Consider the following 26,543-nt stretch of genomic DNA (forward strand, 5'->3'; position numbering starts at 1 on the left):
TGTTGTTATTTTGTAAGAAGATTAAGTTTATCAACACCAAGCATCCTAGAATCTCAGATTTAATTTAGCGTAAAAATCTCATTTCTAATCTGATTCGTGCAGCACAAACGTTCACAAGGGTTCTTTAAAACAATTTTTTTATGAAGGGTGACATGTTATAGGTACAAAGATTGTCACATTTACACTGAATCGCACCCGCACTGATATACACCCACTCCTCTTCCTCCAGTAAATTATTTGGACTATCCCTTGCAACAAAGCAATGCAGCTATATTTTTCACTCTCTTCCTCCTCTCCTGATAAATTCCATCTCCCTCCCTCTCTCTCTCCTCCTCTCCCCCTCCCCTCTCTCATTCCTCTCCCTCCTGCTTCCCCTCCTCCCTCCCTCATTTCCCTCTCCCTCCCTCTTTCTCTCTCTCCCCCTCTCTCCCACCCTCTCTCTCCCCTCCTCCCTCTTTCCCTCCACCCCTCTCCTCTCCCCTCTCTCCCTCCTCCTCCTCTCCCTCTCTCTCCCCCTCCCCTCTTCCCCTCCCCCTCTCTATCCCTCCTCCCTCCCTCCTCCTCTCCCTCTCTTGCTCCTCCTTCTCTCTCCCTCTGTCCCTCCTCCTCCCTCTCCCTCCTCCTCTCTCCATCCTCCTCTCCCTCTTTCTCCCCCTCTCCCTCCTCCTCCTCTCCCTCTCTCCTCTCTCCCTCCACCCCCTCCCCGCTCTCCCCTTCTCCTCCTCCTCCTCCTCTCTCCCTCCCCTCTCTCTTCTCTCTCTCCCTCCCCTCTTCCTCCCCTCCTCCTCCTCTCTCCCTCCCCTCTCTCCCTCTCTCTCCTCCTCCCTCTCTCTTCCTCCTCCTCTCTCGCTCCCGCTCCCCCTCTCTCCCTCTCCATCTCTCTCTTCCTTCTTTCCCACCTCCTCTCCCCTCCTCTCAATCTCTCTCTCTCTCTCCCTCCCTCTCTCCCTGCCCTGCTCGGTTGCAATCTGTATCGGACAGTCAGCCAATCGGAGGTGGGCGGCAGTGTGACAGCGCTCCTGCACTGAAGCCGATAGGCTCCAGAAGCCGGAGCCGACAGCCTGCAATTACAGATGACTGCTTTGTAGGCGAGGGTGACATGAATATTACAGCTCCACGCAGCTCGCTCCTCTGCTTGGCTCAGTGAGGGAAGAGGAGAAGGCAAAGAGAGGGAAGAGAGAGAGAGAGAGCAAGAATTCTGGACCCTGTGTGTTTTATTGAAGGATGGTCAGACTAATTGGTCACTGTAGAGGAGAAAAATCCCACTCTGATCTGAACGGTGTCTAAACTGCTACACGCTCTGAACGATGGATGTGGGCAGAGCTGATGGTCTGAACTGAGCAACAGCCAGACAACCGGTGCAGGAACAGGGACATTTCTCCAGACCCGCAGTGAGTAGGAGAACTCTCTTATACAACACAGCATGTTACTGGGGCTTTGTGTGTATGTGTGTGCGCCCTGTATAGAGTAGGGAGCTGAGAAAGTAATTGATCTGAGGAGAAGAAAATGATCCTACCAGGAAATAAGTATTTTTTTTGAATGAAGATTGGAACAAGTGTGTGTGTGTGTGTGTGATTTGTGCACAATTAGCTTGGCAGCACTTTAGATAAAGGATAGAGGTGGGGGGGTGAATAATGTTTTTAACAAAAGTGATTTGAGATGCAAACAGTTCAGCTGAGGGGGCGGGGGCTCTGTTAATAATCCGTGAGAGGGCAGTCACTGCTCATGGACCCATCTGTAAGCTACATGTACTTTGTGCACTTTAAGCAGCTGATGCTGACTATTAATATCAATTTTCAGTCGAAGCCCTGAAGCCACATGCAGTCCCCCCCCCCAGAAACACTCCATGCACAATTTAGCTCCGGCAACCCGGGTGTTTTTAAAAAAAAATGAAACGACATGGGCAGAAATCGAGAGCTCAAGGAAAACGCGCCTAGAGATGCATCTGTGATGCGTTTCCCTAATTGAGTTTGTGTAACTGTAACGTTACATCGCGGGAGAGGGAGACAGGGAGAGAGCAACTCTCTGCTAAGAAGAAATTGTGGATCTTAACGGTCTGGGGGCTCGGAGTGAGCAGCAGCAGCGTCTGTACAGGCGCTCTCCACTGTCTCGGGGAAATTGGAAATTCACAAATTGCTAAAAGGTAAGGTGAGATATTTCTCCGGCTGCAGCCCTCCGGGGGCTTTAGTTAGGAGGAGGGAGGGGGGAATCTGCAAATGTTAGCTTGCAATTTTTCAAACGCAAGGTTAGTCTTAATTAGGCGCTGTTTTTGTTTGACCTTTTTTTAAAATTATCTGCTTATTTCAGCACAGACCTAAATATTCACGTGTGTGTGTGTGTCAACGTTGGGTTCATGGGCGTGTGTCTGGTGGGACAAGTGGCTGACTGCAGATCGCTGTCAGTGTGTGACTGTGTGCGCATTCAGTGATAAATGGTTGTGTGATTATATCTGGGCACATGCATGGTGTGTGTGGGTGGGTGTTTGCGTGTGCTTGTGTCGGTGTGTGTGGGGGTTCTTGTGCGTGTGCTTGCGTGTAGATGTGTGTGTCTCTCCTCGTGTCAGTGTGTGGGGCTATTGGCACACGATACAATTTGATGGTGATTTATTGTGTGCTTGTACATGGGAAACATGCACACTTGTATGTGTGCACCAGGATATGCGAGTCTGTTCACCTACATCAACATATAGGTGCGTGTTAGTGCACGGGGCTGTCTGTTAGTGTAAATATGCCTGTGTGTTAGTAAATGTGTGTGCGCGCGTGTTAATCAGAATGAATATGTCTTTCTGTATGTTCGTCTACTTATGTTGTTGTGATCTGGAACGCGCTGCCTGAAAGGGCGGGGGAAGCAGATTCAATAGAAACTTTCAAAAGGGAATTGGATAAATACTGAAACATTTGCAGGGCTCTGGGGAAAGAGCAGGGGAGTGGGACTAATTGGAGAGCTCTTTCAAAGAGCCGGCACCAGCTCAATGGGCCGAATGGCCTCCTTCTGTGCTGTATCATTCTATATGTGTGTTAGTGTGCCTGTTCCTGTGTGCATATTTGTGTTAGTGTAAGTGTATATTAGTGTGCAGATGTGTGGTGTTTGTATGTTAGCGTACGGCTGTGTGGGGCTGGGCGGGTGTGTATGCAACTGCATCTGTGTGTATATGTGGGTGTCAGTATATGTGCGTCCCTGCAAGCAATGTTCCCTTCAATTTTTTATGGCCGTTCAAATTTCCGCGCAGACGCGGTTTTTCCCATTGTGAAGGCGGCAGGCGGCCTGTGCGGGACCGTCCGAGCACCGCGCGGCCACACAGCTTAACGGGAACATTGCCTGCAAGTGTATCTGTATGTGTTTGAAGTATACTGATGCATGCTGGATGTTTGTTAATTGTAAGCGTGCATATGCTAAAGGTGTGAATCGGTGTGTGACTCCGTTAGTGTATATGGGTGTTAATATGTCGGTGTTAATGTATGTCAAAGGATAGGTATGTGGTGCTGGTGTTAGTTAGTGCATAGGTGTGTTGGGAGATAGGAGTGTGGGTTAGTGTACAGGTGCGTGTGCATTCATGTAAATGTGTATTAGTTGAATCTGTTGGTGTACCTGTGCCTATATGTGTTACCAATGTTCCCGCTAAGCTGCGCTCCCGTGCAGCGGGCTGGAGCTCCCGCGCAGGCTGCTCATCGGCTTTGACATGGGAATAGCCGCGCATGCATGAAAATTTGAATGGGCCACGCAGCCAGTTAAAGGGGTCAAGCACCAAAAAAATAATTACAGGGAACATTGTGTGTTACTGTATAGGTATGTCTGCTAGTGCATATGTGCTGGTGTACTGATATATGCTGCTTGTTTGTTGGTGACTGGCAGTGTGTGCAATTGTGAAAATATGTGTTAATGTGTCTGTACATATAAGTGCATATGTGGTCTGTTAATTAGTATATGCGTGTGTTGGTGTACGGATGTGTGTGCATGTGTTTTTGTAGGTGTGTGCCCGTGTATCAGTGTTTATGTACAGGCGTGTCTTAGTGTGTGGGCGCATGCTAGTATTGTCTGTTATGTTAGTGTGTATATTAGTCTGTGGGTTTGTGTATGACTGTGTGTTACTCTAATGTGAATATGTTACATGGGCATGTGTAAGAGCGTTTGTGTAAGGTTGCATGTTAGTCTATAGGATTTGTGTACTAACATTTGGCAGTGTGCGCATTAGGTTCCTGTGTGCAAAAGTGTATGGTTTTGTGTGACTGCTAATGTACAGGTGTGCAGGATTGTTACCTTATGGCCGTTAGTGTACACACAAGTGCATTAGTGTATAATGGTGTGCATTAGTGTATGGATTTGTGTGCATGTGTTTTTGTGGGTGTGCCAGTGTATGGCTGTGTGTCAGTGTGTTGGTGTTTGTGTAATGGTCTGTGTTAGTGTATGGGTGTGTGTTTAGTGAGTTGGTGTGTATACATTTAGATTGGGAGTGGAACACCCTCCCTTAAGTTTAGTGAAAGTTCTCCCCACCAAACATTCCCACTATTGGGATTTTGTGCCAAAAGTGAAGTTGAATGTGAATTAAATTGGTTCTAAATTTAGTGGAGTGTTTTCAAAGTAGGCGGTAATGATAGGAAAGAAAGAAAGGACTTGCATTTCTATAGCGCCTTTCACAACCTCGGGATGTCCCAAAGCGCTTTATATCCAATGAGCTTCTTTCTTCTTGCAGTGTGGTCACTGTTGTAATGTTGGAAACGCAGCAGCCAATTTATGCACAGCAAACTCCCACAAACAGCAATGTGATAATGACCCAATAATCTGTCATTTTAGTGATGTTGATTGAGGGATAAATGTTGGCCCAGGATGCCAGTTGATAACTCCCCAGCTCTTCTTTCGAAATAGTGCCGCAGGATCTTTTATGTCCACATGAGATGGCAGATATGGTTATCCCGTTTAATATCTCATCCGAAAGACAGCACCTCCGACAGTGCAGCGCTCCCTTAGTACCGCACTGGGAGTGTCAGCCTAGAGCTTTTTTTATGCTCAAGTCTCATGGAGTAGGGACTTGAATTCAGAGGCGAGAGTGCTGCCCACTGAGCCAGGGCTGACAGCTGGGGTGTGAATCTTGGGGGGGGGGGGCGGGATCATTGAATCGTGTATCTGTAAAAGTGTGGGTACCTACAGTTAACAAGCGGCAGCCCTGATCAATACCTAGTGGCTCTTGCTGGAAAGAGCACATGCTTTGGGCGCTAGACAAGGACAGGATCAGGCTTGGCTGCTGTGGACCGCCGTGGTTAAACCGCCAGCCAGCATTCGCCATGTGGGCTCGCGCATGAAGAATAACGAAGGATCTGGAGGGCAGCCCTTCCTCTAGTGCCGAAGGGGGCTCAGTGGGTAGCGCTCCCGCCTCTAAGTCAGAAGGTTGTGAGTTCAAAATCCCACTCCAGAGACTTGAGCGCAAAAATCTAGGCTGGTGCGGTTCTGAGAGAGTGCGGCACTATCAGAGGCACCGTCTTTCAGGCGGACATAAAAGATCCCATGGCACTATTTGAAAGAAGAGCAGGGGAGTTATCCCCACTGTTACTATCACATTGCTGTTTGTGGGAGCTTGCTGTGCACAAATTGACTGTGCTTCAGAAGTTCTCCATTGGCTGCAAAGCGCTTTGGGATGTCCCGAAGTCGTGAAAGGCGCTATATAAATGCAAGTCTTTCTTTCCTTGTGGAACCACACTGCAGCCTGCGAGAGTGCTTGCGGAAAAGGAGGTGTAAAAATAATCCCCAGTCAGAGCACTGTGCGTGCGCGAGTGATAGCGCGTACCAATGTAGCAACGTGGCTGCAGGTATGGAGATCATTATGTGCGCAGTGGTGGGGAGGGAAATGTAATGGTGTATTGATCTGTATGTCTGGTTCTTTGTGTCTGTGTACCGATGGGAGTGCAGGTGTTTGCCGCTGCATTGTGATGTGTGGGAGTGTGTGTTTGCACACTTGCGTAACCTAGCAGGCAACCTAGATCTCCTCACTACGGCAGGTTAATCTCCACACCCCACTGCATTAATTAAAACGCTGCGCCTGTGACAATAACACTGTGGCTGCTTGTTCTTGTTAGGTCTATTTTGTTTGTGACAATTCATATTGTAAAAAGCCTTCAGTTATGTCTGTACCTCACAGAGGCTGCAATACAACTGTAACATATTATTTGCTGTGCAGGGATAACATTAGTTGTCCAAACCTATATATAGGTCCCCAATGCCTAGAGAAGTATTTATCTGAAACCTTCTTGAGTCATTGTCACTACGTCACCATGTCCCGAATAAAGGACCTATTGTCCCTCCAACATTCTCCACTCCTGGGGTTCCACGGGTGCTATCTTCCCACTTACATCTGACTTAAGTGACCATTCTTACATGTCAGCCTAGATAGCGAGCACTCACCCATGTTGCAATGTTATCTCTGTAACCGCCTCCAGCCCAAAGACCCTCCAAGAGCTCTGTGTTCCTCCAATTCTGGCCTGGTGTCAGCTGTGGCTCACTGGTAGCACACTCACATCTTTCAGTCAGAAAGTTGTGGGTTCATAGTCCAACCCCAGAGACCTGAGCAAAAAAATCAATGCCCGACGCTTCAGTGCAGTTCTGAGGGAGTGCTGCACTGTCAGAGGTGCTGTCATTCAGATGAGATGTTGAAACAAGGGATCCTTTTGCTCTCCAAGATGGACATAAAAGCTCACATGGCACGTTAGAAGAAGAGCAGGGGAGTTCTCCCCGGTGTCCTGACTAATATTTATCCCTGAACCAACATCACTAAAACAGATTTTCTGGTCATCATCACATTGCCGTTTGTGAGACCTTGTGTGCAATTTGGTTGCCGCTTTTTCTACATTTTTAATGTATTCATTCACAGGATGTAAGCATCACTGGCAAGGCCAGCATTTATTGCCCATCCCTAGTGGCTCTTGAGAAGGAGGTGATGAGCCACTTTCTTGAACCGCTGTAGTCCATGTGGTGAAGGTACTCCCACAGTGCTGTTCCAGTATTTTGACCCAGCGACGCTGAAGGAATGGTGATATATTTCCAAGTCAGGATGGTGTGTGACTTGGAGGTGATGGTGTTCCCATGTGCCAGCTGCCCCTGTCCAATGTGGTAGAGGTCACGGGTTTGGGAGGTGCTGTCGAAGAAGCCTTGGCATCGTGCTGCAGTGCGTCTTGTAGATGGTACACACTGCAGCCACGCTACGCTGGTGGTGGAGGGAGTGAATGTTTAAGAACAGCCGGTGTGGGAAATGGAATTTGACACTGGTCCAGAGCGGAGTTATCTTCTGGGCTTGGGGCTGAGCCACATTACTGGGGCGATGTATAAGAAGCTATCAGCTTCTATTTGATTGCACTGTGCCCCTGACCTGGGAACGCTTGATGTTGATACTGGGTGCAAAAAGTCGCAAGGTGCTCCAATCCCCACCCCCACTCCCTTCAACTAGATGAGTGCAACATTCATTATCTTATAATAACAACAGAAAATGCTGGAAAAACTCAGCAGGCCAAGCAACATCCGTGGAGAGAAAATCGAGTCAACGTTTCGGGTCAAACCCTTTGTCAAGACTGGAAAGGCACAAGAAATGAAATAGATCGAAAGGCCAGGCTGGGAGAGAACAAAAGAGAAGTGAAGAGACATTAAGAGGTATTCAAAACGAGACGAGATGGTGATAGGACTAGTGGAGACAAAAGACGGCTCTAGATTAGGTGTGAAATGTGCTGGCAGAATGGGAGACAGCTGCCATGTGGGAGAGAGAAAAAAAGGGGGGGGAAACCAAAACAAAGGTGTGGATAAAATATAAGTAAAAATGTAATGGGGGGCCGAGGTTATGATCTGAAATTGTTGAACTCGATATTGAGTCCAGAAGGCTGTAAAGTGCCTAATCAGAAGATGAAGTGCTGTTCCTCAAGTTTTCATTATCTCATTCTGCCTGGCTCCCCTTGTTTTTGTCCATCTATGTATCTCGCTCACTACAGGTCTGTCTGCTAGCCTACCTCCATCAATCCATGGTAAACAAGAGGATATCGTTGCACATGATTTAACGCTCTACTTGCTCTCGGTACTACAGTGCTGGTAATTGCTTCAGGATGAGTTGAGCCCGCTCCTCCTGGCCCTCCCCCGTTGGCGAGCTTTTTCATCTCTCGCTGAACTCAATAGTCCATTTATACGGTGGAATTAAATGGCCTATGGGTCTGCGTTGGTAACACTCAGTACATCTGTGCTGCTTTGCATTGTTGTGTGATGTGTTTGCAATCAACGTAACTCTGTGTCGGGGTTTTTGTTTTCTTTCTGACATCTGAATTGGGGGTTGTTTCTTTTTGCAGGCAATGCGCTCGATGCCAATTGCTGTTGTAATGTGTTCAACTGCGTTCCAGTAATTATGATTGTAATCAACCTTGCAGGCAACCTGATGTGTTTTTTTTGCAAACTGCAGAGGGTGTCAGTGATGCCTCCAGCAGAGATGGAGTCTAACCATCCCGGGCATTCATTTTATTACTGTAATCGTGAAAAAAAAAATTAATTTTGTGTAAATCCGACCCAAGGCATGTTTGAAGTTGTAAAATAGCGTTTCTCTATTCCCTGTGTGCATGAGCTCTTTAAAACTGATCTCTCTTGGTGTTCCGCATCCAGATCGCACTGCACGCAATCTAAAGCAAGTTTTTTGTTCTGTCTAAGTGGTTCTGACATGCGACCTGCAAATGAAACATTCCTTCCATTTAGAAAGCAAAAGAGACTCGCATTTCTACAGCGCCTTTCACGACTTCAGGACGTCCCAAAGCGCTTTACAACCAATGAAGTACATTTGAAGTGTAGTCATTCACCAACGTCAGTGTTCTCGCTCAGGCCAACGTCCCCAGCATCGAAGCTTTGACCAGCCTCGATCAGCTCCGATGGACAGGCCACATCGTTCGCATGCCCGATATGAGACTCCCAAAACAAGCGCTCTACTCGGAGCTCTGGCATGGCAAGAGAGCCCCAGGTGGGCAGAGGAAACGCTTCAAGGACACCCTCAAAGCCTCCTTGAAAAAGTGTAACATCCCCACCGACACCTGGGAATCCCTGGCCCAAGTCCGCACAAAGTGGAGGAGAAGCATCCAGGAAGGCGCCGAACACCTCGAGTCTCTTTGCCGGGAGCAAGCGGAAGGAGTGCACGTCAACCCAAACACCCCACCCACCCGCCCCTTCAACCACCGTCTGCCTCACCTGTGACAGAGACTGTAGGTCCCGCATTGGACTCATCAGTCACCTGAGAACTCTTTTTCAGTGTGGAAGCAAGTCATCCTCGGTTCCGAGGGACTGCCTAAGAAGAGAAGAATGTAGGAAACGCAGCAGCCAATTTGCGCAGCGCAAGCTCCCACAAACAGCAATGTGATAATGACCAGATAATCTGTTTTTGAGTAATATTGATTGAGGGGTAAATATTGGTTTCGGACATTGGCGAGAATTCCCCAGCTCTTCCTCAAAATAGTGCCACAAGATCTTTTATATCCACCTGAGAGCAGACGGGGTTCCATGGAGCCAGCCTTTCTCCCGTGACCTCAACCAAGTTACCCGTTCTGAGCCTAGACAGTAGAATGTTTGACCATGGGATGCGTCACAACAACATCCGACCAAGCATGCGAGGGTGTCCCAAGCCAGGCTGAACCGCCCCCCCAATCGAGGCCAATTGCAGAGCTCTGCTATACTAAAACCCATGCCGGGTTTTAGTATAGCAGAGCTCTGCAATTGGCCTCGATTGGGGGGGGGTTCAGTGGCCTGGGACTGCATGTTGGTGGATGTTGTTGTGACGCATCCCATGGTCAAATTTACTGTCTAGGCTCAGAACGGGTAACTTGGTTGAGGTACGGGAGAAAGGCTGGCTCCATGGAACCGTGGTCTTGAAGGAGTTTGAGCTTTTTTGGAAAGAGAGAAAATTGGTGGATGGGGAAAAGAAAAAACTATGTTATATCCCTACTTTAAGGCCTCTGATCTGCGCACACACTGTTCTAAACAAGAGAATGAAGAGAGGACCCAGTCCCCGGACTCTGTCTGTCTGCCCCTCTTTGTGTCCAACTTTAAGGAGTCCATAAATATGGCCTGTGGTGTCCCACCCTCTGGGTTTGCCTCCAGTGTGGAAGTGTCTCTCTCTCTCTCGGACAGCTTTGCCCCAAATCAAATGCTTCTCCCCTGTGCGTGAACCCACTCTGCCACACACCAACGCGACACGTAACTGCCCTTCTCATTCTGGTGACCCTGAACAAAAAACCATGGTTCAGTTTTGTTGCCGGAGCATGAGGTGTGGTCGCAAATAAGTCCTGAATGATTCCTCCCATTGGCTCAAGGGCAAAAAAAAGTGGAAGGTCAAGGTTTACAAATACTTCCCAAAAAAAAAAATGGACCCACCACCATCTTCTCGGGGCGACTGGGGATGGCCAATAAAATGTGGCCTTCCTTGCCAGCGAGGCCTGCATCCCGAGCACAAATTATAGTTAAAAAAAATATCCGCCTCATTGTGTTTCTGAGAGGTGTAAATTAATCCCTTGATTGACAGGTGGCCGTGTTAATCTAGCTGTCGATTGATCTTCTGTAAATGGTTGCTGTTTGATATTCCGCAGCAGAATTTGAGAAACGTTTCACTCCATAGAATCATTAAATGTGGGTTTAAGAGGAAGAAAAAAAATGGAACGATGTACAAGACAGTGAGTAATTGAGTCCGTCCCTGTAAAATAAAACACAAACCGTGCTCACTGCTCCCACATGAACTATCTGCCGTTTACACTACCAGACCTGTACTTAGTGATCTTTGGGAAGCTGCCCATTCCCAAAGGATTCTGGGATGCTCAGGGAAAAAAAGACTTGCATTTATATAGCGCCTTTCATGACCTCAGGATGTCCCAAAGTGCTTTACAGCCAATGAAGTACTTTTTGAAGTGGAGTCACTGCTGTAATGTAGGAAATGTGGCAGCCAATTTGCGCACAGCAAGCTCCCACAAACAGCAGTGTGATGATGACCTGTCATAGTGATGTTGGTTGAGGGATAAATGTTGGCAAGGACACAGTGGAGAACTCCACTGCGCTTCTTCGAATAGCGTTGTGGGATCTTTTATGTCCGCCTGAGAGGGCAGACGGGGCCTCGGTATAACGCCTCATCTGAAAGACGGCACCTCCGACAGTGCAGCACTCCCTCAGCCTGGAACATGTGCTCAAGTGTCTGGAGTGAGAACTCCTCATGACCTTCCAACGCAACAACAACTTGTATTTATATAGCGCCTTTAATGTAGTAAAATGTCCAAAGGCGCTTCACAGGAGCGTTATCAAACAAAATTAGACACGAGCCACATAAGATAGAAGATAGGAGCAGGAGTAGGCCATTCGGCCCCTCGAGCCTGTTCTGCCATTTAATGAGATCATGGCTGATCATCCAAACTCAGTACCCTGTCCCTGCTTTCTCCCCATATCCCTTGATTCCTTTAGCCTTAAGAAATATATCTAACTCCTTCTTGAATATATTTAATGAATTGGCCTCAACTGCCTTGTGTGGTAGAGAATTCCACAGATTCACCACTCTCTGGGTGAAGAAATTCCCCCTCATCTCAGTCCTAAATGGCTTACCCCTTATCCTTAGACTGTGACCCCTGGTTCTGGATTCCCCTGCCATCGGGAACATCCTGCAGAAGAATGTCCCAAGAGCTTTACAGCCAATGAAGTACTTTTGAAGTGTAGTCATTGCAGTAATGTAGGAAATGTGGCAGAAACCAAAAGCTTGGTCAAAGAGGTAGGTTTTCAGAAGTGTCTAAAACTAGGAGGGAGAGATAGAGAGGCGGAGATGTTTATGGAGGGAATTCCAGAGTTTAGGGCCTCAGCAACTGAAAGCACAGCTGGCAATGGTGGAACAATTAAAATCGGGTCTGCTCAAGAAGCCAGAATTGGAGGAGTGCAGAGATCTCGGGAGGGTTGTGGGGCTGGAGGAGGTTACAGAGATAGGGAGGGGCGAGGGGCCATGGAAGGATTTGAAATCAAGGATGAGAATTTTTTTATTAGGGCATTGCTGGACAAGGAGCCAATGTAGGTCAGCGAGCACAGTGCTGATGGGCGACTGGGACTTGGTGCGAGTCAGGACACGGGCAGCAGTGTTTTGGATGAGGGTGGAAGATGGGAAGCCGGCCAGGTGTGTGTTGGAATACTCAAGTCTAGTGGTAACAAGACTCTAGAGAGAAAGCGCTTGCATGTGCTCCACGTGCAGGTAGAAATAATAGCTCACAGGCGATCCGATTTTAAAATAAATGGATGTGCACTATATTCTATAAAGGATTGCAAATGTCTGTCATCGAGTTAAAAACACAGAGATTCAATTGATTGCACCTAAGAACCTCATAAACAATGGGGGCATCAGGTAGATGTTGAACTCAATGCTGGGCACATGCAATTCTTGATCAAATACATTGCATTGTCTATTGATTTTAAAAGAGCGTTGGATGGTTTTGGTTTGTATTACTGCTGCACAGCAGGCATGCGGAGCATGATGGAGATAATGTGATGCAGGTGGCAAAATAATAAAGATGATAATGTTACAGCGGCTGTTGCTTTTGGACTTTGTCTGACTGTTACTGCACAGGTTTATAACCTGGAAACGCAGAGCGTAAAGGCACAACTTTTCACCAATGGGCCAGAATTTCCTGTAGTCGGTCAGCAAATGACGCCCGCCATCAGATAGACTTGCCCTCGATCCGTTTAGTTTCCACGAGACTTTGCTGGAAGTGCGAGATGGAAACAGCGCGGCGCCCTCTACAGGGCATCTGGGGCCTGAGTGAACAGGGCAAGCAACTGTGTCGCTCCGTAACCAACCAAATTGCTGGATTGTGAAATGAACGGCACAGAGTCTGAACCAGGATGTGTCAGTCAGAATAGTGAATTCAATGTCAAATCGGGCACAGAAAAAAAAATAAAGAGAGGGAAGGAAAGATTGGATTAAGAGAGAGAGACAAAAAAGAGACAGAAAGAAAGAGTAATGTTTTAATGTCTCATCTGACAGTGCCGCCCTCTGTCTCAGTACTGCACTGAAAGTGTCCGCATAATGCCAAGTGTCTGCGGAGTGGGTCTTGAACCCACAGCCGTCTGACTCAGGCAAGAGTGCCACCCACTGAGTCATGGCTGACGCCGTCGTTTACTCCAAAGGCATCAATTTCTGGCCTGAACATCAGACATAATTATAAGCCTCCTGAATGTGTTCCGGATTGTGGTGAAGTGCGTTGTGTGCGCGCGCGCGCGTGTGTGTGGGTGTGGTGAACACAACGGCCGCCCAGTTTTGCATCGGAGCGCTCTCCCTGGTCACTTTGGATTTGGCTGGTGATCATCAATCTGCTGGCTCAAAAGTGCCTGGGGAGCGAGGGGCGGGCGGGCGGACGGGGCAGGGGGGCATCAGCAGAGAAATCTGGCAGAGAGAGAGAGAGCCCAGAGACCAGGGCTAAGAGCTCCATCTGGGATCTCTGCCTGCATCAGCAGAACGAGCCCAATGTTTTACTTCCTTAATGATGGCTCCCAACAGCGCAGAATACGCCAAGAGCAAGTCAAAACGAAACGCTCGGCATTGCTGGGCGTGTTTAGGCCCCTGCATAAAACAAAAGGTGGGAGGGGCGGGGGGGGGCGGTGGGGTGGCGCGAAAGAGACCCAATAAATAGAAACCAGCTGCTTATCCATTTTGAGCTCGACCCAGCGGAACGAGTCACTTTGACCACGCCACTGGATTTAACTCCTCTTCCGATACGGACGAGCTTTTCAAAGTAAAGCCTAGCAGGCCTCGATGGGGCAGTTCTCAGCAAAGCCTGCAGCAGTGACATCACAAGCACTAATAGCCTTCACATCGAGGACACAGCAGCGCACTGATGGTCAGTGTCTGCATTAGAGCCGCTGGTAAAATGAATTACCGCCAACTAATGGGGAGAGAAAAAAAACACCAAATGTCAGATATCGCTTCATGATTTATATTATCGTCTGAACCAATCAATTAGATTCCAGTTTGTAACTCACTCCCGGGTATTTAATGCTCTGTGTAGCAATTGTCTGCACCCTTCCATTGCAGCCGAGGCTGTAACTCAGCCGCAGATGCCTGTGGCTCTATATAGTAACCATCTCAACTCTGCAATTAGTCTTCAAACCGTAACTCGTTGTCGGGTGCGTATGATTCTATGCTGCACTTCAAAAGTACTTCTTTGGCTGTAAAGCCTTTTGAAAGAAAGAAAGACTTGCATTTATATAGCGCCTTTCATGACCACCGGACGTCCCAAAGCGCTTTATAGCCAATGAAGTACTTTTGAAGTGTAGTATAGAATCGTACGTATGACACCACTGGAGATCCAGTAGTAAGGTGACGTTGGCAAGGCCATATTTATTCTCCATCTCTGGTTGCCTGAAAAGTTAGTGCGCCTTTTAGTGATGGTGTTTACCACTCAGTGGCTTGCTAGACCACCCCCGAGGGACATTGAGAGTCAACTGTGTAGTGGGGACTGATATCACGTGTAGGCCAGGCCAGATAGGGATGGCAGATTCCATTCCCCGGAGAACATCAGTTACATAGAATCCACAGCACAGATTCGGCCCAACTCTATGCCGATATTTATACTCCACTCAAGTCTCATTATCTCTTCCTACTCCGTCCCCCATATCCTTCTATTTCCTTCACCCTCATGAATGTTGTGTTTTTATGAGAATCCAGCAGCTTTCGTGATCATTTTCTTCTGGTGCCAGACATATTTCCAGATATTTATTGCATTCAATTTCAGAGCTGGCCGTGGTGAGAGTTGCTAGTCAAGTACATGCCCATGGCCTATGCTTTCTGCACCTCAGACAGCTGCTCTCGGGACCTTTGTAAAATCATGTCTCGAATGCCATTGGAAGTAGAGTTGGTGTCCTTTTGAAAGAAAGAAGGACGTGCATTTATATAGCACCTTTCATGACCGCTAGACATCCCAAAACACTTTACAGCAAATGAAGTACTTTTGAAGTGTAGTCAAACTGCGAGGTTATATCTATCAGGAAAGACTGAACAGGCGGGGGCTCTTTTCTCTGGAAAAGAGAAGGCTGAGGGATGACCTGATAGAGGTCTTTAAGATAATGAAAAGGTTTGAGAGGGTAGAAATAGAGAAAATGTTTCCACTTGTGGGTGAGTCCAGAAGTTGAGGTCATAAATATAAGATAGTCACTAATAAATCCAATGAAGAATTCAGAAGAAATTTCTTTACCCAAAGAGTGATAAGAATGTGGAACTCGCTACCACAAGGAGTTGAGACAATAGATGCATTTAAGGGTAAGCACATGAGGGAGAAAGGAATAGAAGGGTATACTGATGGGGTTAGAGGAAGAAGGGTGGGCGGAGGCTCGGGTGGAGCATAAACCAGTTGGGCCGAATGGCCCGTTTCTGTGCTGTATACTCAATGTAATATAGGAAAGTGGCAGCCAATTTGCGCACAGCAAGCTCCCACAAACAGCAATGTGATAATGACCAGATTATCTGTTTTTAGTGGTGTTGGTTGAGGGATAAATATTGGCCAGAACTCCCCAGCTCATCTTCAGAGTAGTGCTGCGGGATCTTTTACATCCACCTGAGGACAGACGGAGCTTCAGTTTCACATTTCATAGGAAGGACAGCAACTTCCTACAGTGCAGCGCTCCCTCGGTACTGGTACAGGAGGGTCAGCCCAGATTTTGTGCTCAAGGCTCATGAATGGGATTTGGGCCCACAACCTTTAGACTCCGAGGTGAGAATGTTACCCACTATGTAGGGGGTTTTGGTTTGGGGTTTTTGGCTGGTCAGTCAGTCATGTGCCTGAGCTGCCCCAGCCCCGTGCGGTTCGAATCGCTTCCCCCTTTTTAGTTCTGAGCACCGGACTTATTTACGAGTAGCGATATAGACAAACGAGACCAGTGGTTTGGTGCAAAGGAAACCAATGTTTATTAAAATAGAGAAATAATTACTATACAGAGAAAATTACTATGGATACAACACAATTACACTTAGCGGGGGAGGAGAAACGGACACATCGAGAGAAAATGACTAAAATGACAATCTTAGCAATCCCCTTAACTCCCACCCTTTACACCTATCTAAGTTGTCTTGTGATGGGCCAGAAAACTTATGCTCACCAGTCTCGGATGTTAGAACGCCTGCTCCGTGCCCCATTGCCTGCCGATGTCGTTAGGGTTTTTATCGTCCAGAGCAGAGATACCCCAGTGATTCAAATGTAACTGCCGGTATCCTGCTTCCCTGGACGGGCTCTTCGTCGTCGATCTTCTTGATGGTAAGGCAGGGCACCGGAGTCCAGGCGAGAGAGAGAGAGAGATGTGGCTTCCTGAGGGACTACTTATACCCCTTTCTGGGAGCCCTTATCACTCGCCAGATCAGCTTGTTTCTTTGTCTGACCTGGATGTGTTGAAGATGATACAAAGGAAAACGATCTGGGCCCATCGACCTGGATGGCCGGTTAATCGGTCTTTAAACGTCCCATAAGTGTTTTCCTTTGTGTAACTGGTCTTGTGATGGGGCCAGTCCAGGTTTAATGCCCCGTTGATCGTTTCCAAACAGTGTTGAAGTCAGCTAACGAAGGTCTGAATGCAGCTATTACCCGTTGATTATCTGTGCAAACGGCCTTGATGGGTTTTAATCAGAGGCCCGAATGCCACTGTTTGCTTCTCATACATAAATGCAGAAAGCCTGTCTGCCTTCTAATTTCTGGAACATTCCTTCTTTGTCAGTCCAAACCTGAACTTTGCAGGCCTTGGCCATGAGGTTGACCGTAGCCATCTTGTTGGGCCCTGGAGCCCTGGATTTTAAACTCCGTCCAGCCAGGGTTTCTCCAATAAGCCAGAAGTAAATCTTCAGGGGAGACATGAAATTTGCGAATCCTTTCAACTGTGCTATGGCTTACATTTATAACATAGAGAGCGTGGGAGGTGGCAAAATAACAGCGCTTCCACTGTTAACAAAATTAACTGCAACATTGCTTTCGTTAGAAAGCAAAGAATAGAATATAGAAAGATTTTGAGCTCTTAGTAACGGTCCCTAGATAACAGCCATGAGAGACATCTTGGAATTATTAGAGATTACTATTTCTAACTTTTAACCAGAAAAGGATCAGTGATGAGGACTGTGAGCTTTTCCAGAATTCATAGACTGTCTGACTTTTTTAGTAAATTCACTGGATCAGAAATAGAGAATTTGCATCGTCTGTGTTACTAATCTCTGAGAGTACTGCATCAATTGGTGTACAACAATAGAGGAAAGGTCTTGAATTTATATAGTGCTTCATCGTGCATCTTAGAAATGGCCCAAAGCATTTCACATTTTTGGTTATTCATTCCCGGGAAGTGGGCGTATCAGGGCCCATCCCTAGTTGCCCATTTGATACAACTGAGTGGCTTGCTCGGCCACTTCATAGGGCAGTCAAGAATCAACAACGTCGGTGTGGGACTGGAGTCACATATAGGCCCAGACCGGACAAGGACGCCGGGTTTTCCGTCCCTAAAGGATATTAGTGAACCAGTTGTGTTGTGATCTGGAACGCGCTGCCTGAAGGGGCGATGGAAGCAGATTCATTAGTAACTTTCAAAAGGGAATCGGATAAGTTCTTGAAAGGGCTATGCCTAGGGGGAAAGAGCAGGGGAGTGGGACTAATTGGTAGCTCTTTCAGACAGCCGGCACAGGCACGATGGGCCGAATGGCCTCCTGTGTTTGATGATTCTATAGGTGCATAACCGAATTCCCAGTGCAGAAAACTGTGTGCCAGGAACAGTGAAGATGAAGATTTACTCCTTTGTTTTTATGACCTTTGCTGGCAGATTATTCCAAATATTTATCATACTTTGTGTAAAGCTTAAAAAAAAACTATTATATTTGGTTTTCATCCTTTTTCATTTACTAACCTGACTTGCCTTGAAGTAATGTTCTTGGGTTATTTGATTTATAACATTTTTTTGCCAGACTGTAGAGATTCAGCTTTCTTCGTAGTTTATCTCTTTAATACTTTGAACGAGTCTTGTTGCTCTTCTCTTCAAAGTAAGCACGTCCCTTTTGAACTTGTGTTGCTCCTCGACGGAGAGGGAGGGAAGCAAAAACTAACTCCCATGTCTACAGCAATTCTGACCTGACCTTTAGAAAGTTTAGAACAGAGTAGCATGGTGTTGCTACTCTTGTTGATATTCCCTCCCTCCTGACTCCAAATTCAAACCTTCTCTCCCAACACTTGTGGAGATTGGGAACCATTTCTTCCAACATCAAAACTGAGAACAAGGAATATTTATTGGCAAAACAACTTGACTCTGAGGGTACTGGATCAGCTGAGGACAGTTTGTTGGATTGGAACAGAGATGGGATGATTGGTATAAGAAGGCATATATGATGTGACATGAATCAACTGAGCGGCCTGCGGGTGGCGCTGTCCAGGGAGGGTATAAATACTCGGGCACGGGCCCAGCTTGCGCAGAATATTCTTAACAGGAACTAGTGAAGGACACAACTAGACCTCCATGTTGTAAAACAGTTGATTAAAGCTTTGTTTAACGCTTAGACCAAGTGCCTAGTAGTTTTCTTACGTCATGAGGTACATAAGTTTAATTTGTAGGAGGGGGAGGGGAAAGATCCACTACTAAATCACTGGCTCACCTCTGCAAAGCAACCACTGAACTCCACTACTCATTTAAAAGAAAGACTTACATTTCTATAGCGCCTTTCACAGCCTCAGTACGCCCCAAGCACTTTGCAGCCAATGAAGTACTTTTCTTTTGATGTGTAGTCGCTGTTGTAATATAGGAACAGCGGCAGCCAATTTGCACACAGCAAGCTCCCACGAACAGCAATGTGATAATGACCAGATAATCTGTTTTTTGTTATGTTGACTGAGGGATAAATATTGGCCCAGGACACCGGCGAGAACTCCCCTGCTCTTCTTCGAAATAGTGCCATGGGATCTTTTACAGGAAACTCTTTATTATCCGGCACCGACGGGACCGGCGTGGTGCCAGTTTATCAAAAAGTCCGGATTACAGCGAGGTATAGTTAAAAGGTACGAGAGCTCCGTACACAGCAACAAATCCAGGCTTCCCTGTTGCTTAGCAACAGGTGCAGGAACCCCGGCCACAGACCAAGCATCCCTGTTGCTCAGCAACAAGTGCAGAAACCCCAGTTACACAGCCACAGATCCAGGAACTGCATGAAATAAAACTTACCTGAACCTGCTCCTGAATTTTGCCGGTTAACAGAGATTTCCGGTTATTTAGGTGTCGGTAAATCGAGAGTTTCCTGTACATCCACCTGAGAAAGCAGACGGGGCCTCGGTTTAACATCTCATCTGAAAGACAATACCTCCAACAGTGCAGCACTCCCTCAGCGCTGCACCCTAAATGTTTGTGCTCAAGTCTCTGGAGTGGGACTTGAACCCACAGCAACCCTCTGACTCAGAGGCGAGACTGCTACCAACTCAGCCACAGCTGACTGTCCAATCAGAAAATCCATTTCAGGGTAGTTTTGGCAGTGGCAAGGAAATCGGACCGATTCGAAGTCTTTGTTCTCATTCAATTCAATTCAATTCAAATCGCTTTATTGGCATGACAAGGTACATCTTATGTTGCCAAAGCATCGAAAAACATTCATGGTTGAACACAAAAAATACTGATGGTCTTTTTTTACACCAATCCAGGGGATAGGCAACAGCACATAGACAATTTCTAACAGATCTATGCTTGAGTGCAAGGGACACTTGGTCTGGGAATGAGTGATCGGTCAGCTAGTGTGGCTGGGAATGAGTGATCGGTCAGCTAGTGTGGCTGGGAATGAGTGATCGGTCAGCGAGTGTGGCTGGGAATGAGTGATTGGTCAGCGAGTGCGGCTGGGAATGAGTGATCGGTCAGCTAGTGTGGCTGGGAATGAGTGATCGGTCAGCTAGTGTGGCTGGGAATGAGTGATCGGTCAGCTAGTGTGGCTGGGAATGAGTGATCGGTCAGCTAGTGTGTGTATAAACTTTATATTGCCTGCTCCATCTGCTCTCTGCTGGGTTCGCAATCTCCGCCATGGTGTCGAACAGGAAAGAAAAGAAAAAAAAATCAGAGGGAGGGTCTAGTCCAGGTCGGACTCTTGATGGCTCTGAGAGGCACTGGTGGAGGCCACGGGAAGGGAGTTGCCTTGCACAGTTGACACGGAAGTATGGGTGGAGAAATAAAGGGACTTGACCAGTGAATAAGGTCAAAAGTACAATCCGTGGACCACAGGGGCTGAATTCCTGGCCTGTGCTCTGCGAGGACCACTCCTCCCCAAGAAAGAAAGACTTACATTTCTGTAGCGCCTTTCACGACCACTGGACGTCTCAAAGTGCTTTACAGCCAATGAAGTACTTTTTTGGCGTGTAGTCACTGATGTAATGTGGGAAATGCGGCAGCCAATTTGTGCACAGCAAGCTCCCACAAACAACAATGTGATAATGACCAGATAATCTGTTTTTGTTATGTTGATTGAGGGATAAATATTGGCCCAGGACACCGGGGATAACTCCCCTGCTCTTCTTCGAAATGGTGCCCTGGGATCTTTTACGTCCACCTGAGAGAGCAGACGGGGCCTCGGTTTAACATCTCATCCGAAAGACGGCACCTCCGACAGTTCAGCGCTGGTCCAATTATGGAATCGGGGAGTTGAATCTCACTGGATATATAACTTTAAGACCAGAAAGCATAGAAAAGCATCCAATGAGAAGAAGTTGCTCCATCTATTTTGGGTATGTGCTGTACGTACTTGCGTAGAGATATAGTTTGCAGTGGCCTTGAAGTTGCTCTTGGACCAGCAACAGCTACTTGGCAGTTTCTGAGGATTATTTGTAGCATGAATCCATTAAGCTTGCTCCTTCTAAAGGCCGTATCAACTCACCCTACTCTGTTGTGGACTCTACCCAACCTCATTAATCTTCAAGCACCTCACCTGTTTTCACACCTTTCGCCTCGCCATTGAAATCCTAGCCCTTGCTCCCCAAGCCCCATCCCCAAGTTCCTCCTTGAGATATCCTCCGTCCATTCCTTCCTCAGTCTGTACACTGAGCAGCTCCTTTATCCTTGGTGATTTCAGTCTTCATCGCATCCCCTCTGATTTCACTGCCACGCCAAACCTCTCCCTCCTTATAATCCCTCCCGCCCATATTCACGGCCGCCCCCTTCGACCTTGCCATGTCAGGTGGCCTCTCTACTCCCATGGTCTTAACCGCTGACGAGGCCATCTCCAACCACTTCCTTGTATCCCTCGCCACCCACATTCCTCTGAGGAAGGCGGGAAGGGCTCGGCCCGACATTGGGGAATGCTCCACTCGCTCAAGGCTTCAGTTTTAGGAACAGAACGGGGCTTCCAGCAATTCCAGTACTGAGAGAGTTACTGTAACACGGGAGGGGCCCGGCCTGCAGGATAGCCTTTAGGACTTGATGTACAAATAAAATAGCCAGCTGTGCGGAACAGCTTGTTACCACAGGCAACGCAGGTGATATTTTAAAAGCGGTGCGTGCGATAAGCCGCTTTTTAATTTATAAACTGCTGTTACCTTTACTTTAAAAAGGATGGAAATTTCTGTGAAAAGGTTTCCTGCTACCACCTCACAGCAGCTGTGAGGTAAAATGTCAGGAGGAAAGCAATTCAGGGCAGCAGAGCAGCAGGCTGAGATTGTGTCGAATCGCACGTCCATCCCTTAGCTAAAATAGAGGCATCTGCCACTGGTGCTCCGTGTGCTTGCCTAGTGTTTAGACAGTAACAGCAACAAAACCGCTTTGGATGCAGCTTTCAACTGCTAATTTATTTTCCCCTCCCAAATCTGTCTTCCTTTTTCAGGCTAGTTTTTTTTTAAATTCTCAGGGTATGGGCTATGCTGGCAAGGCCTCAACTATTGTTCCATCAGTTGTTGCCTTCGGTGCCTTTGAGTCAATAGTCATAACGGCACAGAAGGAGGCCATTCAGCCCATCGAGTCCCGTGCCGGCTCTCTGTAGAGGAATCCAGTCAGTCCCATTCCCCCGCTCTATCCCCGTAGCCCTGCAAGTTTATTTCCCTCAAGTGCCTATCCAGTCTCCCCTTGAAAACGTTGAGTGTCTCCGCTTCCACCACTTCCGTCGGCAGCGAGTTCCAGGTCCTCACCACTCGCTGCGTAAAAAAAAAAAAGTTTTTTCCTCACATCCCCCTGTATCTCTTGCCCAAAACTTTAAATCTGTGTCCCCCTAGTCCTTGTACCATCAACTAGTGGGAACAGCCTTTCCCCATCTAGCCTATCCAAACCCGTCATAATCTTGTACACCTCTATCAAATCACCCCTCAACCACCTTTGCTCTAATGAAAACAAATCTAGCTTCTCCAACCTGTCTTTGTAGCTAAGGTCCCCCATCCCCGGAACCAATCTGGTAAATCTCCTCTGCACCCGCTCAAGGGCTCGATGGTGATTTGTTGTTTTTTAACAACTGGTGTCTTTCTAGGCTACTTCCTACAGAGGGCATTGAACCAACCAAGTAGCGTAGGCAGGGTTGCCAACTCTGATTGGACGGATTCCTGGAGGTTTCATCACATGACCTCCCACCTTGAACCGCCCCCAAACAATCCTGCTATTGGCCCATCCTCCGGGGGTGGTGGGTCGGAGGGGGGGGGGCAGGGCGCTGCCTTCCCACGGCCAATTGGAGAAGGAACAGACTCTTTGTTACCCAATGGGATTGATTGATCTTGACTGTTGGCCAAATAGCTTCTTCCCCATCGCCAATATTTTTATAACTAATAAATGAAGTTGTTCAAAGAAAATGGGGGGGAAAAAAAATGCAATTTTGTTTAACGCCCCAGTGATTTGTTTTTTTCTCTCCTGACTTGCTTGCAGCAGTGTCCGTGAGATTCCTGAAAATTCCAGGTCAATCCTGAAGGGTTGGCAACCCAAAGTGTGGGACTTCAGTCACACACAGACACAACCAAGTACGACAGGTTAGTCCCCTTCCCTGAAAGACATTACTGAACCAGTCGGGTTTTTACGACAAAACATCGCTCCAGATGTATTCAACTCTGTTCCGCAACTTGGCCTGGTTGGATTCGAACTCACAACCTTTGGAATACTAGCCTGATATTTTTCTTTTATATTCGTTCCTGGGATGTGGGCGTCGCTGGCAGGGCCAGCATTTATTGCCCGTCCCTAATTGCCCCTTGAGAAGGTAGGTGGTGCTGGTGAGCCACCTTCTTGAACCGCTGCAGTCCTGTGTGGCGAAGGTGCTCCCACAGTACTGAAGGGAGGGAGTTCCAGGATTTTGACCCAGCGACGAGGAACGGCCGATATATTTCCAAGTCAGTATGGTGAGTAACTTGGAGGGGAACATGCAGGTGATCATTATGCTCCTGTGCCTGCAATGTTATGGGCTGGACAGGTCAACATGAACCCATTCCAGTGGCTATGTATTGGTGATAGTGGTGGGTTTAGAGGGAGAAGAAACTCTGGACATGGCTAAAGGTTTGTCCAAATGCGTCATCCTGTGATATGGAATAAAATCTTAAATGTGCTGATTGTTCCTATCTCAATAGAGATAGTGGAGGAAAAGCAAAATACTGCGGATGCTGAAAATCTAATATAGAAACAGAAAATGCTGTAAATACTCAGCAGGTCAGGCAGCATCTGTGGAGAAAGAAACAGAGTTAACGTTTCAGGTTGGTGACCTTCCATCAGAACTGGAAAAAGGTTAGAGATGTAACAAGTTTTAAGCAAGTACAGAGGCAGGGAAAGTGAGGGAAGGGAGGAAACAACAAAATGGAAGGTCTGTGATAGGGTGGAAGGCAGGAGTGATTAAATGACAAAAGGAATGGTGCCCACCCTATCCCTTTTGTTCTTTCCTCACCTCCCCACTTTCCCTGCTTTTGTACTTGCTTAAAACCTGTTACATCTCTAACCTTTTCCAGTTCCGATGAAAGGTCATCAACCTGAAACTATGACCACGATTTTACGAACCTTGGCGGGTCCGTGGCAGGCGATGTCGGTGGCGGGTCCCGACCCCGCTGCTGGCTCCATCCCGGCCTCTGAAATGAATTTCCCTTAATTGGACTTGTTAAGCCCCGCCCAGTGTCTTTCCTGGCCAATTAGAGGAAGTGGGTCTGGTGACATCATTTGATGACTCGTCATCAGCCGGTTTCCTTAAAGGGACCAGGGCCAGCTTTCTTTTGACATTTGTGCTGTCAGTGTTCTGCAGCATTGAGGTGCTGCAAACACTGACAATCACTGCAGAGTCACAGGGCTGCACCCAAGCTCTCCCATGACTCCCTCCGTATGCTTATGGAGGTAGTCACAGCACACAGGGCGGTTCTCTTCCCTTCCCATGGGCGGAAGAGAACTCCCTAGGAGATCAACACAGCCTGGTTGCACATTGCAGAGGAGGGCACAAGCAGGGATGTGGTCAGGAGGACCTGGGTGCAGTGCTGCAAACGTTTCAATGATCTCAGTAGATCATGAAACGTTAGTACAAAGCCACACTCAACCTCATCCTGCTGTGCCTTTCATCACATCCCCATTACTCTGCCTTCCCTACCCTACGCCCGCACATCCCCAACTTACCTTGCACCTCCACCCATCCCTTTCTATCTATATTATCACATCCCCATCTCACTAGCCACCCCTCACACTCACCCTCGTCCTAGTGCAATCATACCAACTGTGTTCTGTGCAGCATCAGTTGATTGCGGAGAAGGTTGGTGGTGTTGTTGGTGCTGCTGGTGTGCCTGGTGATGCTGGTGTTGGGGCTGATCATGGTGGGATTCTGAGGACCAAGGTGAGAGAGTTTCAAGGGCACACATGCTGATGGAATAGATCGCAGGTGAAGTAGAGATGACAGAAGCGATCTGTCAATGGTGGGAGAGGTAATGAGGTCAGACTGATGAAGACTTGTGTAAAGACTTGCAGCATCCTGAATCTGTAGTGTAAATGCAGTTTAGAGAAGCTAGTGGTTAAGGGAACATTTCTCAATCAGCTGGGAGCTTTGACCTGACATTTGAAGCTATCAACTCATCAGCTGATTCAATGGCCAGTGACCTCCTGCCTCAGCATCACAGACAAGGTCTAGGCACAGCGGGAAACCAGTGGGCGACCTGTCAAATCCAAAAAGCTGGAGAAAAACCATTGATAAGTGGCTGTTAACAAGGCACGAATGACTTTAATTGCCTCGCCCACCGCTGCCTGTCAGGACTGCTCAGCGCAGACAGACCTGACATTTCGTAAAGGCGCGTGGCGGCGGGTTGACAGCGGGGTCATGACCCGCTGGGAGAAAAAAAACTTTCCCGCCGATCGCGCCCACTGACCCGCCCGCAAAATCCAGCCCATTAAATCTGTTTCTCTCTCCACAGATGCTGCCCGAGATACTGGAGGGTTGGTTCTAGCCTGAATTGTTAGATTATACATTTAGGTATCAAGAGAAGCCTGGCCTGACTCAACCCACCAGCCCCATGTGCCCCTTTCTCCGTGTCCTTTTGACGCAGATGACCCGAGGGAATAAAAGCTTTTGCTTCTGTACTCCTGGTATATGCCAGAAGCTGATATTGCAAAATCGCACACAACACAACATTGGGCAGTGTTGGCTGGGGTTGTGTGATTGCGCAATAAGGGCTCCCGGGCACAGAAGCGAAAGCTTTACCCTTATTAATCTTGCTTTTTTTTAATCAGAATAATTTTGTATTTTTTCTCAGCTGTTTTGTCGGTATTTACCAATACAGGTACTAGATTCAGGGTCCTGGGCTTTATAAATAGAGGCGAGGAGCACAGAAGCAAAGAAGTTGGTAGCCACACGGACTGCAGCGGTTCAAGAAGGCGGCTCACCACCACCTTCTCGAGGGCAATTGGGGTTAGAAACATAGAAACATAGAAGATAGGAGCAGGAGTAGGCCATTCGGCCCCTCGAGTCTGCTCCGCCATTTAATGAGATCATGGCTGATCATCCAAATTCAGGACCCTGTCCCTGCTTTCTCCCCATGTCCCTTGATCCCTTTAGCCTTAAGAAATATATCCAACTCCTTGAATATATTTAATGAATTGGCCTCAACTGCCTTGTGTGGTAGAGAATTCCACAGGTTCACCAGTCTCTGGGTGAAGAAATTCCTCCTCATCTCAGTCCTAATTGGGCAATAAATGCTGGCCTTGCCAGCGACGCCCACATCCCATAAGCAAATTTTTAAAAAAAAGTTATGCTAAACGATAAATCACTGGCTTGGCCTTAGCTGGAGAATTGTGACCATTTCTGGGCATCACACCTTGAGGAAGGATGTCAAGGCCTTGGAGAGGGTGCATAAGAGATTTACAGAATGGTACCAGGGATGAGGGATTTCATTTATCTGGAGAGACTGGAAAAGCTGGGATTGTTCTCCTTGGAGCAAAGAAGGTTGAGGGGAGAATTAATAGGGGTATTCAAAATTATGAGTGGTTTTGATGGAGTGGTTAGGGAGAAACTGTTTCCACTGTCAGTAACCAGAGGACACATATTTAAGGTACAGGAAACTCTCGATTTACCAGCACCTAAATAACCGGAAATCTCGGTTAACTGGCAAAATTCAGGAGTATGTTCA

At 47.5% G+C, this 26,543-nt stretch overlaps 1 protein-coding gene across 2 annotated transcripts in view; it reads left to right on the forward strand.

The window, feature by feature from the left end:
* Nucleotides 1–913: 913 nt before the first annotated feature.
* The window catches only part of lrrn2 (leucine rich repeat neuronal 2), a 248,579-nt gene continuing 222,949 nt past the window's right edge, over nucleotides 914–26,543 (forward strand). The window contains exon 1 of one of the 2 annotated variants that reach the window (XR_015081672.1): nucleotides 914–1,391. The gene's annotated coding sequence lies outside the window, so the exon portion shown is untranslated. The remainder of the gene's footprint in view (nucleotides 1,392–26,543) is intronic. The other variant, XM_086011090.1, reaches the window with a different exon arrangement.

This window comes from Somniosus microcephalus, chromosome 18 (assembly GCF_052327205.1).
Source record: "Somniosus microcephalus isolate GS21.2 chromosome 18, FLI_Smic_1.0, whole genome shotgun sequence".
In the NCBI taxonomy this organism is placed as follows: Eukaryota; Metazoa; Chordata; class Chondrichthyes; order Squaliformes; family Somniosidae; genus Somniosus; species Somniosus microcephalus.